The sequence below is a fragment of the Miniopterus schreibersii genome (assembly GCF_964146895.1).
Source record: "Miniopterus schreibersii genome assembly, chromosome: 8".
Taxonomy (NCBI): domain Eukaryota; kingdom Metazoa; phylum Chordata; class Mammalia; order Chiroptera; family Miniopteridae; genus Miniopterus; species Miniopterus schreibersii.
In genome coordinates this window covers 60,940,214-60,957,527 of record NC_138109.1, presented here as the reverse complement: position 1 = coordinate 60,957,527, position 17,314 = coordinate 60,940,214, and positions in this window count along the sequence as shown.

The following is a 17,314-nucleotide window of genomic DNA, read 5'->3' as shown; positions in this document are numbered from 1 at the left end:
TTGAAAATTAACCGAAGCAATTTTTCTGGTTCACACTTTATAATACTGAATAATTAAGAAAAATATTATTTTATTGGGAGATCTCCGGGAGCTCTGATTTTTATAGTTTCACCTATTGAGAATAGGGAGGAGAGGGCCATATGGAATTAGAGAGTCTAGAAAGTCTCCTGGAGAGATGTTGTGTTAGCCTCCAACACTGTCCCAATAATCCTTGCTTCCCTGCATTCATGCTATTGGGTAATCTCTCTCACATAAGAGCTGGCCTGTGTGACCCAGAGAACAGTGTGTGACTTCTGAGACCAGATTATAAAAAGCCTTGTGGTTCCCACGTTGGTCTCTTGGATTGCTTGTTCTTGGGGAAACCAGCTGCTGCAGAAAACACTCAAACAGCCTGGAGTAGAATTGTGGACTCCCCTGCAAGAGCCAGCACCAGCTTGCCAGCCTTGGAAGCAGCTCTCCCATCCCCAGGCAAGCCTCAGACTGCAGCCTCAGGAGCAGCCCTGAGCCGGCTCAGCCAAGACGCTCCTAAATTCCTGACTCACAGAAACTGTGGGAGATAATAAATGTTGATTATTGTTTTAAGCCACTAAATTTGGGGGTAATTTTTTTATGCAGCTGATGTGATTTGGGCCATGCCTTGGAAGATAGGGGCTTTAGATATAATAAGAGCAAAGATATGGCATGGATGGTGGTTCAAGGAAGGGAGTGAAATGGGAGAAAAGGTTGAAATGTTTAACAGAGGTCAATATTGATGTTACATTACTGAAATTGATAACTCTACTCTGATTATATTAGAGGATATCCATATTCTAAGAAATATACACTGAACTTTTAGGAGTAAAGTGCCATAATTTGGGAGTAAAAGGCCTTTAAATGGTTCAGGGAAAAACACACATATATACAAAAAGAGATAACACACACACAAATGATAAAGCAAAGGTTAAATATCTACAATAGATAAATCTGGATAAAGGGTGTGAGTGTTTTGTGCTATTTCAATTTTTGCAACTTTCTGCAAGTTTGAAATTCTTTCAAAATAGTTTTTTAAGAAGAGAAAAATTAAAGATTAATTCAGTAATATCCATGGCAACCTTTTTCGTAGCAGCCCCAAACTGGATACCCCATTGTCCACCAAGAGAGTGAGTAAACAGGTTGTGGTATGTCCATACAATGAAATACTACTCAGCAACAAAAAGGAAGAACTATTGATAATTACAGCAATATGGATGAATCTCAAAAACATTGAGTGAAAGATGTGTGTGCATGCACACACATGCATACACACACAAACATACTTGATTAGATGAAGGACAAGAACAGGCAAAATAAATTTATAATAGAAATCAAGAAGTGATTGCATTTGAAAGTGAGGTAACATTGGCTGGAAGATTGCATGAGGTAACTTTAGGGGGTGACGAAAATGTTCTATATTTTGTTTGGGTGTTGGTTTCATAAGTATGTACTAATGTTAAAACTCATCAGACTGAACACTTAAGGTCTGTGCTTCTTATTTTTTTTTAGGGAATGAACGTTATAAATCCAACCTGATGATTGAATGAATGAATAAACAAACAGGCTAATTATTTGTTTAAAAGAGAAATTTCTTAAGGTAAATTCAGGTTGAAAGAGAAGTTGCACCACTTAAACATTCCTATAATTTGTTCCATTGTTAATACTATTGAGGAAAACCCAGGTGAAAGGGAAATCATTTATTTTAAGAAGACCTAAAATATCTGAAAACATGGAAGGGAATTCACTTATCTTAACCTTCCCCCAAACAACTTTTAGAATATTTAGAATGCCTGTGAGATGTACAGTTAATTTCAAATCATAACTAACCAGTTTGTAATCCAGAAAGATGCGTATTTTGCTGCACTGCCTGGAAGGACTTCTAAATTTTGTTGCTCTGGGTTTTGCTTCATACATGTAAGGAGTGGCACATCTTCATAGAATTGGGGCCTGTTTGGGCACCATTCTTGCTGGGCATGTTGTCCTGGTCTGCCCGTGCTGGGCACCAACCAGAGCTGTGACTATGCACCTTAGCAAGTTCCACCCAGTTCAGGCATTTATCTTTAACAATACATGGGCTTCATTTTATTTAAATGATGAAAGGATTAGTTCAGAAAAAACTAAATTCCACTATGGAAATCATGTAAGTTTAAATATCTGCGCAATATTGCAAATACTCGTGGCTATAATCATAGTGTAGTTTTAGAGCTACAACAGCTACTCTAAATACTGGCAAAGCTTCAGCCAGGAGGTAGGAGGGTGATGTCCTGTCCCGGTCCTGTGGCAGCTGTGTCTTTGGTCAGGCTGGCACTGTGAGTTCTTTCCCTGCCTCTTTGGCTTCAGAATGCCACACAGGTCCAGTCCTGGGGTCACTTCATGGCTAGTATATAAATTCTAGAGTTTCTTATTCTTTTCTGTTCTTCTAAGTTCTGTTTCAAGGGCACAGATCTTAGCAATGATTATTTTATTGGTCTAGAATGTTGTGCTTCTAATTGCTACTCCGCAACTCTTTGCAAAGCAGGGATATCTCATCATTGATGTTTCTATCTCTCTCTCTCCCTTCCTGTCTCTGAAACCAATAAAGATATATTTTAAAAAAGAAAGAAGGAAAGAAAGGGAGGGAGGGAGGGAGGGAGGGAGGGAGGGAGGGAGGGAGGGAGGGAGGGAGGGAGGGAGGGAGGGGGAGAGAGAGAGAGAGAGAGAAAGAGAGAAAGAGAGAAAGAGAGAAAGAAAGAAAGAAAATCCTTGCTAATACCTTGTGTCTGAGCTTCTCTACAAATCCCTACTAAACCCTGCTGCAGCCAGAGGGGGAAGAAATAAAAGTCCTCTGCATTGAGACCCTCCCTCAACACACAAATGCCTCTTGATCTACAGTTATAGCAGCTGAGGTCAAAGCAGACTTACTACCTCATGGGTGTTTTATAAGGTTTTCATCTCACATGCACCCATATTTGGGTTGCAGGTTGATCTGAGTACATACCTTTGGGGAAAAAAACACACCAGGAATTAGAAAGAACAGTGGACTGGGAGTCTTGAGTCTGAGCTCCACCTCAAGTTGTGTCATAAATAACTGTGTGACCTCGATATCTGATTCTCCACATTCTTATATGTGAAATAAAAAGGTCAATACTGGTTACTTATGAGAATGCGGCTTGGAACCATTAGCTGTGGGGGGAGACATTCAGATTTAAAGATCTGACACTGGGACAGACAAAGACATATCAATGGAGGTCAAAAGAATCACAGAGGGAGAGAAGCTCTTTCATACTGACACATGCAAACAAGTGAGAGAGAACTGTTTTTCATATTATACCTTTTTTACCATTAAACAAAACTGTATATATGTATTACTTTAACACATTTTTAAAATACCAAAAATTTCCAAATAGAAAAGTTTTGGACAAGTTGGTTACTAAACCCCTTAATACTTAAAAATATTTATTATTGAAAATGTTGCCTTATGTGTTGGGCAGGGGGAAGGAGTTCACTGCAAAGGGGCTGTGGTGGTGAACACATGACCCTATGCATTTAATAAAACCCGCTAGACTGTATACCACAGAGAGCAAACTTGACTGCAGGCAACTTTAAAGAAAGAAATCAGGGAATCCCAAGTTGGAACGTAGCCTGCCTATGACAAATGCATCTAACTGTATGAAAAATGCCTCACAAAACTGCACGGGAATAGGGGAAAGAGCTGGCCTAGGCAGTCTGGGAAAACAGTGCTTTACTGTAAACTGTAACACCAAAGACAAAAAGACCTGAGAAAAACACTGCACTCTACTAGGTAATTGTTTCACACAAGAGTACAGGTTAGCAAGTCTGATACTGCTTTATAAGTATACTGGGGTTGAACAAATAAGTACATAAATTGTAGATAACAGAAGTAATGTTTCTCACTGTCAGAGACAGTAAGTTAACAAATAAGCAAATGAATCCTGTGCAGTTGGAATAGTCAAAGATATCAGTATGAACTCATGTAGGCAGAGAGCTAGATAGGCAGACAGGCAGGCACAGAGACAGATAAATGATACGGAAATTTAAAAAGCTCTTATTGGACAAACTTGGAACAATTTGAGCAACAAAATTAATGACAATAGCATTCGATTTTAACCCAAAGAATAAAATAAGTATCTATGAGTTCATATTGATATAAATAAATGATCGAGTAAATAAATGGGGCAGAAGGAAAAACTCCTCCTTACAGAAAAATTGCAAAACTTCAAATAATAAATGTAGATGGAATAAGGGCAATAGAAAAACCACCATTTGAACTCCACAGTAATAACTACTGTGGGCAAGATTTGAGGATGAATGCTGAAACTAGTGGTGAAACTTTAAAGAGAAACAGAATAGATACATAACCTCAAACTATCTCTCCCAAAATATTTGTTAAATGCTTTGGTGGTTTAAAAAAAAAAAAAAAAAGTCTGCAAATTCTTTATTACTGCTCACTTCAGGAGGTGTAATTTATTTCCCTAGCCCTTGAGTGCTATTAACTGAATTTAGTAACTGCTTCTAGTGAATAGAGTATAAAAGGAGAAAAAAATACTAATTTTACAGTTGAGAAAGCTGACAGCGCCTTAATCAAGCGATCAAGTTCACCATCTCCAGTAATAAGTCCACTGGTACATGTTGATCCCGTGTTTCCCTGATTTGATGCAATGAGAAGGGCACTTTATCTCTGTGGTATTCTAAAAAATCCATATCCCCATTCTCATTGTGAGAAAACATCAGACAAACCCAAACTGAGGGAAATTCTGCAAAATGTCTGGCAGTGCTCTTCAAAAGTGTCCAGTTAATGAAAAACAAGGGAAGACTGAGAGTGCATCGCAGGTTGGAGGAGACTAAGAACATGTGATGACTAGATGCAGTGTGGCGTCTCACTAAACCCCGAAGCAGAAAAAGAGCTTAAGTGGAAAATCTGGTGAAATTAAAATAAAGTCTGTCATTTAGTTAATAATGCTGTAGCAATATCCATTGTTTAGGTCTGATGAATGTAGTAGATAATGTAATAACATTAGGGGAAGCTGGGTGAAGGGTATACAAGAATTCTGTACTATCTTTGTAACTTTGTAATATCTTTGTAACTGATCTATAAATCTAAATTGTTTCAAAATAAAAAGTTTAGAAAAATGTTATAATGAAATGCATTTGGTGTCACAACAAAAATATACTTGTCTAATCAGTAGCCTTATTGTTGAATCCAGAAATCAATTAAGAAACTAGCATAAATAAATAAATCCTAAAAAAGATTTAAATATAAAGAAATATGGACAACTCCAGTCTTTTTTCTTGAAATACCAGCCAACAATGTCTCGGACCTATCAACAAGCCTGGGCCCATGTCTTGCACACCATGTAAGACTAGAACTCATTATTTTATCATTAGCTTGCTTTTCATACCTCTAAAGGAATCGCAGATCATCTCGTCCAAGGCTGGGGAACCACTGTGTTCCCATCCAGGCCCATAGACCATAAACACACACACATTAGCATTAGTACAAAGCAGCTTAATGCCAGTTCAGTTGTTAGTTTTTTGATAGAAATGTGTGACATTTTATTCATGTGATTTTAAAATTAAGAAGAGTTTACTTAAGCCCTGGCTGGGTGTCTCAGTTAGTTAAGGCATCATTCCATATACCAAAAGGTTTCGGGTTAGATTCCGGTCAGGGCACATACCTGGGTTGTGGGTTCGACTCCCCGTCGCGGTGTGTATAGGAGGCAACTGTTGATCCATGTTTCTCTCCCTTCTCTCTCTAAAAATCGTTTGTTTTTTTTTTTTTAAAAAAAACACCATATTCTTAGGTGAGGATTTAAAAAAACAAGAAGAGTTTACTTAACATTGTTTCATAAATATGAAAGACAACAACTATCCAATTAGGAAGTTTATGGAATGAAAGAACATGGAGCGAGGAAGGGAGCGGAGGAGGAGCCAGCTGACCCCCCCGGCGGGCTGGCGGCGTGGCTGACCCCCTCCCAGGGACCTGGGGAAGGAGGCCGAGTGGGGTGTTCAGGCGAGGCCGCGCTGAGTGACAAGCACCGGAGAGCACCTGCGGCCTGTGTCCTGGTGGAGTGCGAGCGTTCAAGTTCAGTAGCAAGATGTTGCTGTCGGGTCCCAGGGCTGAGAGTGGAAAAACAATCCCCTACCCACAGCCTGCACGTGCAGTGGCCTCTCTCACCTTATGCTCACACTAGCCCATCATTACCCTCCTTCTGTAACCGGGGAAACTAAAGCTAAGGGACGTTAAGGAACTAGCCTAAGTCACACAGCTGGTGACTGGGGAAGCCAGAATTGGAACCTCGGCCTCCATGACCTCCGAGCCTGAGCTGTTAACGACGACACAGAAAGAGTCCGAAGTTGAGCAGACACAGGAACCAAGGAGAGAAGGAAGGGATAGGCAGGGATCACGTGAGAGAGTTTAGCATTTGCCTCAAGTCCCCGAGGTTCGCTTTTAATGGGCTGGGGTTGGCTTCCTGATTGAAAGAACATTGGAGCAAACGTGGGAATAACCTGGAGACAAAAATAAAGTGTTTTCTTTCTCTCCCTTTGTGTGTGTGTGTGTGTGTGTGTGTGTGTGAGAGAGAGAGAGAGAGAGAGATCTTAGACGACAGAGAAAGTGGGACTGGAGCCACCACACACAACCACGCACACCTACAGCAGCAGCTCCGTGTTCTCCAGACGCTTCCAGGGCCAACCCTCTGTCTGGGTGTCTCCTGTGCAGGCTGGAACCTGGCACAGGCAGGCCCGGTAAGATAGTGACTGGGAGCTTTTTCACTGCAAAGGAAGTGGTTTATTGCCCTCACATCTATAAGCTGGTGATCCTGCGGTAAATTTGTCTCCTGAGAAGTCTTCCCTGACTCTCTATATTAGGTAGGGCCCCCTGTGTTGTGATAGCGCCCCACAGTTCTCCACAGCATGTTTTACCGTAAAGATTAACCATTTGAATGAATTTATCTCAATTCTGCCTTCCTCACTTCTACCTAAGGTCCCTAAATACCTGGATTTTTTTTCTTTTCTTTTTTAACATCATAACTCCAGTTTTCAAGACAATACTTAGCACATAATAATGCTCAATATTTGTTGAATATCAGAGTGCCACACAAGCACGGGGCTGCTCCTTGTCTACCTGATCACTGCTGGAAGAGGCTAATCTGCTCGAACTTTGGTAATGTTACCGGGCAGAATTAGAACCCAGCCCTGAACACCAGCCTAACAGGTTGGAGTTCCAACCACCCCCTCACCCTACTTTTTGCTAGGTCCCTTCTCTGGATCTCGACCCTACTTTCCTCTAAAAATGGGCTGGAGCATGCTGATCAGGACTGATGTCTCTGAAACTGGATCTTCATCTTGAAGACCACCCAGCTCAGAGTCTCTGGTTTGTCCTATGCCCTTGCTGCCCTGGTGTATAATTCATTCTTGGCCTCATCTCCACCTGATACCCATTTCCTTTGAGGGAGCTCCAGTTGCCTCACAGTCAGAGCACACTGATTATGAGTCACCTAGATGCCAACGAGCCAAAGGATTACACTACTCTGCTGGATATTGTCCATTTTAAACACTAGCAACAATGTTTTAGTTAATGGATTCTCTCTCCTTTTTTTGATAGATCTACAGTCTTCTATGAAGAGCATGGATTGTAGCTGATGTCTTAGGTTTCAGGTGAGATGATGGTGGAATCAGTATCATCCAAGGATGCTTGTACTAGCTGATGGGAACTTTTGTGTGTGTATCCTTTTTGCGAGAAATTAGCTTTTCATCTGAAAAAGAAAAAAGAATTGTAGTGGATACTAATGGGGGAAAAGGAAGGTTGACTGGAAGACAGAGTCAGATCCATTTACCATCTTTCCCCACTCTGCTCTGTGCCCCAAGATCCTGACCTGATCACCAGCATTAACGAGGTTGCCAGTTGGGCCTGGCCAGTGGGAAGCACTGGCAGGAGACTGGGAAATGGAGGACAGGGAAAGGCTGATGGATTTATTACCTTGATTGTCTCCTTGCTAGGTGACAGGCTGTGTGTTTCTATACCAAAGGCCACAGTTCCTGCTGGAAAACTCTCTCCCCCTGGCTTAGGTAGGCTACAGCTCTCAGCGGTTTCAGCAATCCCGCCCACTGCCTCCCCTTCCCAGTTTAGAGATGTTAATGGCTTCCTGCCATAGTGGCCTTCTGCTACTCCACTATCTCTTTTGGTTTCCCTATATCTTCTCACACCTTTGTAAATAGTAATTTTATTAAACTTTCTTTAAAACCCGTTTTTGAAGGTTCTATCCCTTTCCAGCCAGGCCTCTGCCTGGATTAAAAGGGGAGTGGGACAGCTTCAGGAAACAAAACAAATGGGTAATCTTGCTAGGGAGAATATTGGGACACAGATTACTCAAGGCATGGGATGGAAAAATTAAAAGCCATGTGCTGGAAGATCAAGCGGCCATGGCATTCAGTGGCTATGACGACGAAGGTGGGTACAAAAATTATGCTGTGTGGGATGGCCATGCCTCCTGACCCTGGAGAGCACATACAGAAAAAGGGGCAAATATTAAACATCGAATGCCCAACTCAGGGCATGGGTGGATAATCAGAAAATAACTGTCACATTTTTAAAAGAATCCCTTGGATCCTATAGGCACAGAGCAGACCTGACTGAGAATTAAACACAGAGCCTGACTACAAAGGTTGCAGAGTTGCTGTGTCGGTTACATGCACAATACCATTGAGTCTTTCGTGCTAAGTTAAGACATCAATAAGAAGGGAGTAAGAACCTAAGGTATGTGGTAAGAACAGAAGGTGCTGAGTACTTTGAGTCCCAAATCCTCCGAGCCTTCCTTGCCAGCAGGAGCATTACCGCCCCCTGTTCTGAGGATACCAGACTCTCCCTGAATAAAAACCTACCCATGGTTTCACTCTCCTGTTTAACTTTTCTGGCTGGTGGCAAAAACCAGTGAGATCTTAGAGGATGAGTGTGGATTTTTGCTTAATGAGGTGATTATGTCATTTGCAGCCTGGCATCTGGCATGCAGATACTGACTTAGAAAATGCTTTTATTCAGTTCTTGTTAGCAAAAGTAATTTAAAGTAGTTTAACTTTACAGGGCGAGGAGCACAATATTTTTTCTATTTTTTTTATTAAATTTTTTTTCAATTACAGTTTACATTTAATATTATTTTGTATTAGTTTCAGGTGTACAGCATAGTGGTTGGACAACATATACTTTACAAAGCGTTCCCCTGTATACCATCATTTTTGTATTTCAGGGCTACGTTACTCTCCTGTTTCCTGTCATATTAGAATCCACCAGGAAATTTTTTATCTTAGTATCTCATAGATTATCACACTGGTCCATTATATTGAGAACATTAGGCTAATTGTACCCGGTGAGCAGGAAGAAGCAGTACCCTGGATGCATTAGAAAAACACATATATGCCAAAGGGCCAAAGATAAATTCTGAGAAAGTTCAGAGGTCTGGCACACTGTGGGTCCAGTGGTCTGAGGCATGTTAAGGCATCGTCTGTAAAAGTTATAAGCGAGTTACTATACCTAGCATCTGCCATCACAAAAAAAAGGCCTTTGGATTTGTAGGCAACCTATACCATGTATGAGCATGCTTCTCTGACCCTTTCAGCAAGTCACACCGAAGGCATGCAGTTTTGAATGGTGTCCTTTTGAGCAAGAAAAGAATCTGTCTTAAGCTCAGGCTTCAGGGCAAGTTGTCCTGCTTCTTGGGCCTTATGACTTTATAGGCCCAATGGTACTGGAAATATCTCTTCTTTGTTGATTAAGGTAATGCCAACCTGGATATACCCCTCTTTCTGAAAAGTAAATTATCCCCGAAATAATGTATATACACTTTGAATAATTATTAATTCCAATGGATTAAATCTGAAAAGAAAGAAACATCAATGGAGCTAGCAAAAAAAAAAAGTGTATATATTTTGGGGGGACACCCTGTATATTCAACGACTATCTATATTTTCGAGTCATTATTACAGTATTTGATGACTGAGAAATGTTGTACGCTGACACACCTAACTCACACATATGTCTCTTCACCCTCCTGCTCAGCACCCTCTCCCCGTCCCTGTCTATCTTTTCTTTCCCCTCCTCTTTCTCTTCCATGTTACTGTTCCTCTTTCTGAATAAGCATATATTTAACATCCCTCGTGTGCCAGAGATTGTGCTAAGCATTCTATTTTCTGAGTTCTTTAGACAAGAATTACTATAACAAATCTATAACAATTTTCCCAGACAGACTTCTCAGAAAAGGGCACAAATCTCTATAAAAACCAGGTTTGCTTTGTTTTCAGGTTTTGGGAGAGAGTGCATTGATTGAAAAAAGGTCCTCTTCTCTCTGAGATTACCCTCTTCCACTGAACTCTCATTTTTTTGGAAAGAATATACATGGAATTCGAACAGAGTGAAGGTACAATCACATGGCTTCTGAGGCCTAAAGGGGTGGCAGATGTCAAGTCAGATCATCCTATAACCAGGAGTCATTTCAGTGCAAGATAGGTAGAATGCTTCAAAAATTAAAGCAAAACATCCGACAGGATAGCCTAGGATTATGCTGCAGTGATAAACTACTCCCCTAAATCACTGGCTTAAAACAACTAATACAATTTCTTGCTTGTGTCATATATTTTTGTTGACCTGCTGTGGACACCTCTCTGCATCATCCTTACACAGAGACTCAGGCTGATGGAAATTCAACCATCTGGAACTTTGCAGGCCACCAGGGCAGGAGGAAGGAAACTGCAAATTGTGCACTGGCCTGCAAGTGCTTCCACCTGGAACAAACACGTTATGTCCATGCATATCCCACTGGTTGAAGCCATGGTTGACTTCAAGGGGATGGACAAGTACAATTCTGACATATGCTTTGAAGGAGAAGCAGAAGTATTGCTGAGCAGCACTAATCACCATCATAGACTAATCAATCATTCTACCAACCCATCCAATCCATAACTCCCTCCAGAAATCTCAATCACCTAAATCTGTTACAATGAAAAATATATTTCTGTCCATATTAAAAATGTAATCATTAAATACTACATAAGATTCTAAAATACAGATGGCAATTGAATTTATATGTGGTAAAACTATAGATGCTTTATTTTCCTCTAAAATTTTTGACTTTTCTGAATTATAAATTTTCTAGAGTGAACAAGTAGCATCTTGTATAATGGAAAACACCAATAAACTTAATTGAAACTGTGGGAATAGAAAAAATAATAAAAAAGGAACGCAGATAATTAAATTTGGAAATATAGATTGAGTAATACTTGAAATCAAATTTTGGTTTGTACATAGTACTTTCAAAAGAACATGGTAAGCTATAAGAGGAGTTAGTCATTCCACAGACTCTTTTCTTATAAAAATCTGAGAAGGATTTTGTAAAAAATATCTATATATACATACACATATATGCATAGACTTCACAAATAAGATACCTTTTTAGTAATAAGTTCTTCCTAAAAAAAATAGATTCAAGTAATCTGCAAAGCACTTTTGGTCAAAAAAAAATCCCAGTGCATTTGTTGTATTTCTTAATAAAAATTCAGATAGTTAATCTTGCATGCAGAAAAAAACCCAACAATTGTATTAACAGTTATCTAAAAATATGTATACATAAAATAAAGTGGACAGTCTGTGAGATATGAAAAAAGTTATTTTTAAATAGGAAACATTTTTAGAAAAATTTAGAATATATCTAGAATAAATTGCTTACAGATTATTTTGCAGATACCTTATAGGAACATAGGTTATCTACAAAAAGTCAGTATTGCTTATGTCCACCCGACACCTTCATCCATGCAGAGTCCCAGTTGCTGGTTTTCTCCTACAACAGTGCTTTATGACTGCCTAATCCTATATCGAGTGTCTTCCCCCTGCGAGTTAAGTATCTTAAATGGAATTTGGTTTTGCAAAGATAAACCAAAAGCTGAGTTTGTGTAAGGGTTCAAGAAATGGAATTGCCCTTCAAAACAGAAGAGTTTGGGATTCTTCAGGCCACACAGAAGGGAAGGGGTAGGGAGGGGAGGAAGAGTGAGAGGAGTAGGGGAGAGATAGCAAGAGAATTAGCAGGGCGGTGCTGTGTAGTGTGGAGGGGGGACTCCAAGGACCTGTGGGAACAGAAGTGCCTAACTTCCATTATCTTTAAAGAAGTGATTTTTACTCCCCCAGTGGAGCCACAAGCACCGTTTCTATTCTCCGCCAAAGCAGCAGATGGTAACAGATAAATGATACGCACTATCTCAAATCATTCAAGACCTATTGCTAACTAGAGGCTCTGAAAATGCAGTGACCCACCCAACAGGGCAGAGAGGTGAGTAGTGGTTTCAGTGAGAAGCCCAGGATGTCTTTCCCTAGGACTTGACAGAAACAGTGGGGAGGGCATCAGACTTGCCTTAAATTGTGAAATGGAGGTTTAAACATATCTTAGTAGGGTAAGTGTCACGTAGGAAAAAGTTTGCAAATATAGAACCCAAGGCAAATAATTTATCTGAGCACAACTACTGAAAAAAAAAAGTTAGCAAATCAAAGAACTAGTTAAACTTCTTATGGCAGCTCAAAACAATCATTATAGTTTCTCTGGGGTACTTAACTCTAAAAATTAAATTGAATAAAAGAAATATTGTTCATTGAAAATCTTAATTGTTCCAGTGAATTTCTTTCATGATCAAATATCCAACTGACTGCTTAGAAAACCCGAATAGTTATATTTATAATCCTCATGATGACCCCAAAGGATTCAGAAGATGTAAAAAAATTATGGCATTGCATAGAATTTTGACTGCCTTTGCTGAATTGATATTGTTATTATTAATATTAATTTATTAATATTGTTACTTATGTACTTATATTTTTTATACCACTGGATAAAGTGCGGCTTTGCATTCCTTAAAACCGCCTTGTACATAGTAAATGAGAATATGTGCTGAATTGAATTGACACTCTTCCCAATGTGAATCACATGTAATAGAAGGGACTAAAACCTAAGTTGTCTTAGTAATCTAACATTTGCTTTGAAAAAGGTAAGAATGTGTTTATGAGACTTTTAGACTTATTGTTTCTATTATAAAATTAAAATATAACTTAGGATCACCTGAATTGGTATCACTCCTTTCTTCTAAGAAGCTCATTGGTCACCATGGCTTTCAAGGTCAATTTTTAAGTAATAGATGACCATTGCCTATTCCATAAGGACTTCTGTCCACCCCTGGCCCAGGGACAGGTGTATTGCTTAGAAGAGAGAAATGGCTCTGAGAGAGAGAGAGAGAGAGAGAGAGGTAACCTATTTACTTCTAAAAATTTGAAAATGAATATAACTTCTGTAAACATTTCATAAATACTTTTTCAGTCTTTTTCCCCCTGAACTTTTTCTTTCATAGTTATGATTATACACTATACATTCTGTTGGTATTTGTGTGTGTGTGTGTGTGCACACGTGTGTGTGTTTCCTCACTGTTCATGCAAATTTCAAGACAAGTGCTTAGTGACCTAGATAAACATCTTTTGACATTTCTCAAGTTGTGGGTAAGGATTGATGGAAGATTCATAACTTAGAGGTAGGGGCTCTGCAATGTAAAGTTCTTTGGAAGATTAGCTACAAATATTTTCCATGGTCAGGAAAATAGAATTTGTCCATGTTTGAGGTAGTGACTGATGCATACAGAGTACCTTTGTATCGTCAAGTGCATGACAAAGGAATGCTGACAGGTGGCAGGGAGTGGGTGAGTGTGACTACCCATCCCATGGTGAGTGCTTTGTGTAAGAGCCTGTTTACAGTTGTCTGGCCCTCTTTCCTCTTAATTGCTCCACTGCAAGTGTGGTCTCTTGACATGTTTGTCTCCTATGCTCCTTGGCTCTCTCGCTTCCTCTCTCTCTCTCTCTCTCTCTCTCTCTCTCTCTCTCTCTCTCTCTCTCTCTCTCGGAGTCACCTCGGGTTGTAAACCCAAAGGTCTTATTCTAGGTCATGATTATGTTTCGTTTGCTCAAGACTCCTTCTAGACTTCCTGGAATGCCAATTCCAAGAGAATCTCCTTTGTTCTCCAACACTCACCTTTAAGTGTGACCATTGGACCTTTTCCTGGGCAAACAGCACGCTCCAGTGCTCTGCTCTGGGGAAACCCCCCGAGATGTTTCATGCAGAGCAAGATCCAATCTGCCCAGATCAGGTTCCTGCTGCATAAAAAACAGCTCTCAGGGGTTCGCCCCTGTGGCTACCACTCTGCTTCCTGCTCCTGGCTGCCTTCCAAGTCATTTACAATGACTGCCATTTTCTTTTCACTAACTTTAGCCTCCAAGCAATGTACCTGGTCCTCACGTGGTCACTGCCTTTTGAGGCCAATAGCTCCTCCGCTCCTATCTCTCCATCCACTGTGGACTTTGGAGACTGGCCCAGTTTTTTGACTCGAATTTTGTTCAGCATTGCTTCCCCTAAGGCTCTGAGCAGCCACTCACACCTAAGAGTGGTTGTCTGCATTGAGCGGGAAATACTCTGAGTTGAGGAAGCCTCTTCTCTCACTGTGCTGGGCTTCTAGAATCTTCCTGGTACATCTGAGACTGCTGGGCCTGGAGCAGAGTAAATCCCTCAGTACTCCTGAGCTGTCCTCAGCTATTGTCCTTCATCGCAGAAATACCCACAGTAGTGCAGGGATTGGCATCTGCTTTAAGTGAAAGGTAAGTTTCATAAACTGACTCAGAACGATGGCATTAAGACAGCATTATTGCTTAGGAGAAAAAAATGTTTGTGTTAACCACCACTTATTGAGTCTCCAGAATGGGTCATGTTCTCGACATATGTTATTTCATTTTATTATCACAAAAAATATGGGAAAATAGATATTGTTATCCTAATCACAGGTGAGCAGAAGCTGAGAAGACTGAGAGACGTCCCCAAAGGTACATGGCTACTTAATGACAAAACTGACATCCAAACCAGGCCTGACTGACTCCAGATTCCTGGCTCTCAGCCACCATGTTAACCGCCTCCCACAGAGGAAACACTGAGATCCCCTTCACTGGCGTAAAAGCACGGGCCACATTATAGGGTATTTGGAATCTGTCCTAACCAGTCAATGATTTACAGGGTCCAACTATATGCAAGGTACCTTGGCAGGTACAGCGAAGGACGAGCCAAAGGACAACACAATCCTTGCCCTGAAGTTGGAGAGAGAACATCAAACTGAGTGCTGGATAAAAATGCAAGTTAGTGGACAGTAGGTGCAACGCAAGAGGTACCGCAAGTAACACGAGAGAATTTACCATATACCAGACCCTGTTCTTTACAAAAAAATGTTTCATTGTGGCATAATATGCTTTTTAACCTTTTTGTGATATAATATACATCACAAAATGTCTGTTTTAACTATTTTAAATGTACATTTTAATGGCCTTAAATACATTTACATTATCATGCAACTATCACCACTATCCATCTCCAGAGCTTCTTCATCGTCCCAAACTCAACCTCTGTATCCAATGAACAATAATCCCTCATTCTTTCCCCAGCCCCTGGGAACTGCCGCTCTGCTTTCTGTCTCTATGTATTTTACTATTCTAGGTGGCTCCTCTAGGTGGAATCATGCAATATTTGTCCTTTTGTGGCTGGCTTATTTCACTCGGCATCACATCTCAGCATTCATCCGTGTTGGAGCATGTGTCAGAATTGCGTTCCTCCTTGAGGCTGAATAATATTCCATTACATATAAACTATGACATTTTATCTGTCCATTCACCTGTTGATGGAAATTTGGGTTGTTCCAAGCACTGTATTAAGAATTAGTTTATGAGGTTATTATCCCCATTTTCAGATGAAGACAGATTAAAGAACTCCCTCGGTAAGCGGTGAATTTGAATCCAGGTGCCTGAGCATAGAGCCTGAACTCTTAACCATTATGATCTGCTGTCCCTATGTTTTCAAGTGAGAGGTACAGGTAACTAAGTTCTGTATATGTGAAGTGAAGAAGTCTCCGCAGGCTGGATTGGGAGAGGAGCTCTTCATGGTAGCTGTGGCCTTGGCTCTAGCCTTTTGGGAAGTGAAAGATTTAAATAAACAGTGGGCCACAAGAGCCAAGGTATAGAAGTGCAGGGGCAGGATTTACTTTGAGAGAAGGTTATGCAAGTGCCTGCAAGACCAGCCATTTTCCACAAGGGAGATCATGTGCCAAGCAAAACACCCGCTGAAAATGTAAGACAAGCAGCTCCCCAGAGCCTGCTTATCAGGACACAGCCTTGTCAGGGCTGTACTTCCTTAAACTCAGCCATTGGGTACAGCCTGTTAAAAGGGTTTCGAAAACTGAATATACCTTTTCCCAAAAACCTGTAGTACATTATTCTTTCTAATGTAGCATGGGTTATAGATTATTTCTTCACTTTATATTTCACCAAATCATATATCAGCACCATCTACAGACAATTCATCTTTTCACTGTTTTACCTCCTCCTGTGAATCCTTCTGTTGAGGTGTGAGTAGGTGAAGACCGCATGAGCAGTTAAGAATTAAACTAGAGCCCAGGATGGCATGGCTCAGCTGTTGAGCATCGGCCTAGGATCCAGGGGATCACACTTCCATTCCCGGTCAGGGCACATGCCCCGGTTGCGGGCTTGATCCCCAGTCAGGGGCATGCAGGAGGCAGCCGGTGAATGACTCTCTCATCATTGATGTTTCTATCTCTCTCTCTCCCTCTCCCTCCCTCTCTGAAATCAATAAATATATATTTAAAAAAATAATAATTAACTTAGAGCCACTAGGATTTAAATGGAAGCACTCTGAGGCTTTAAAATTGTGAGCTCCTCAAAAGCAAAACCTTTGTCTCCTTGGCCTGTGTCTCCCTGGGAGACTAGTACAGAGCAGTGACCCCAAACTTTGAAAATATGTTCTCCAGAATGGTGCGGAACCGAAAGTCAGGGGCTGCATGGGGTGAAGAGGACACAAGGTCCTCGTCTGGACCCTGTGACCACCAGCAAATTTTCAAATGTTCTGGGCATCATTATCCTTATTTTAAAAGTGGACATCATAATGCTGTCATTAAAAGTAAAGATATCTGTTTATTTCCCTTTTCTTTTTTAGCCCATGACTCCTCAGCTTAGACATCCACCTACCTACTGGGAAACCCATGCCCCAGTCCAACATAGCTGGCATCGTTTGACCAAACTCAGAACTCCTAGTTCTTAAAGGGAGAATACTTAAGCAATTACATAAAAAGAAGGTTGATGACTGACTAGTATTATCCCAAGTCAGCATATAATAAACTCAGCAAAGTTAAGCAAAATGCTACAGGATAGGCCCTGACTGGGTAGTCCAGTTGGTCA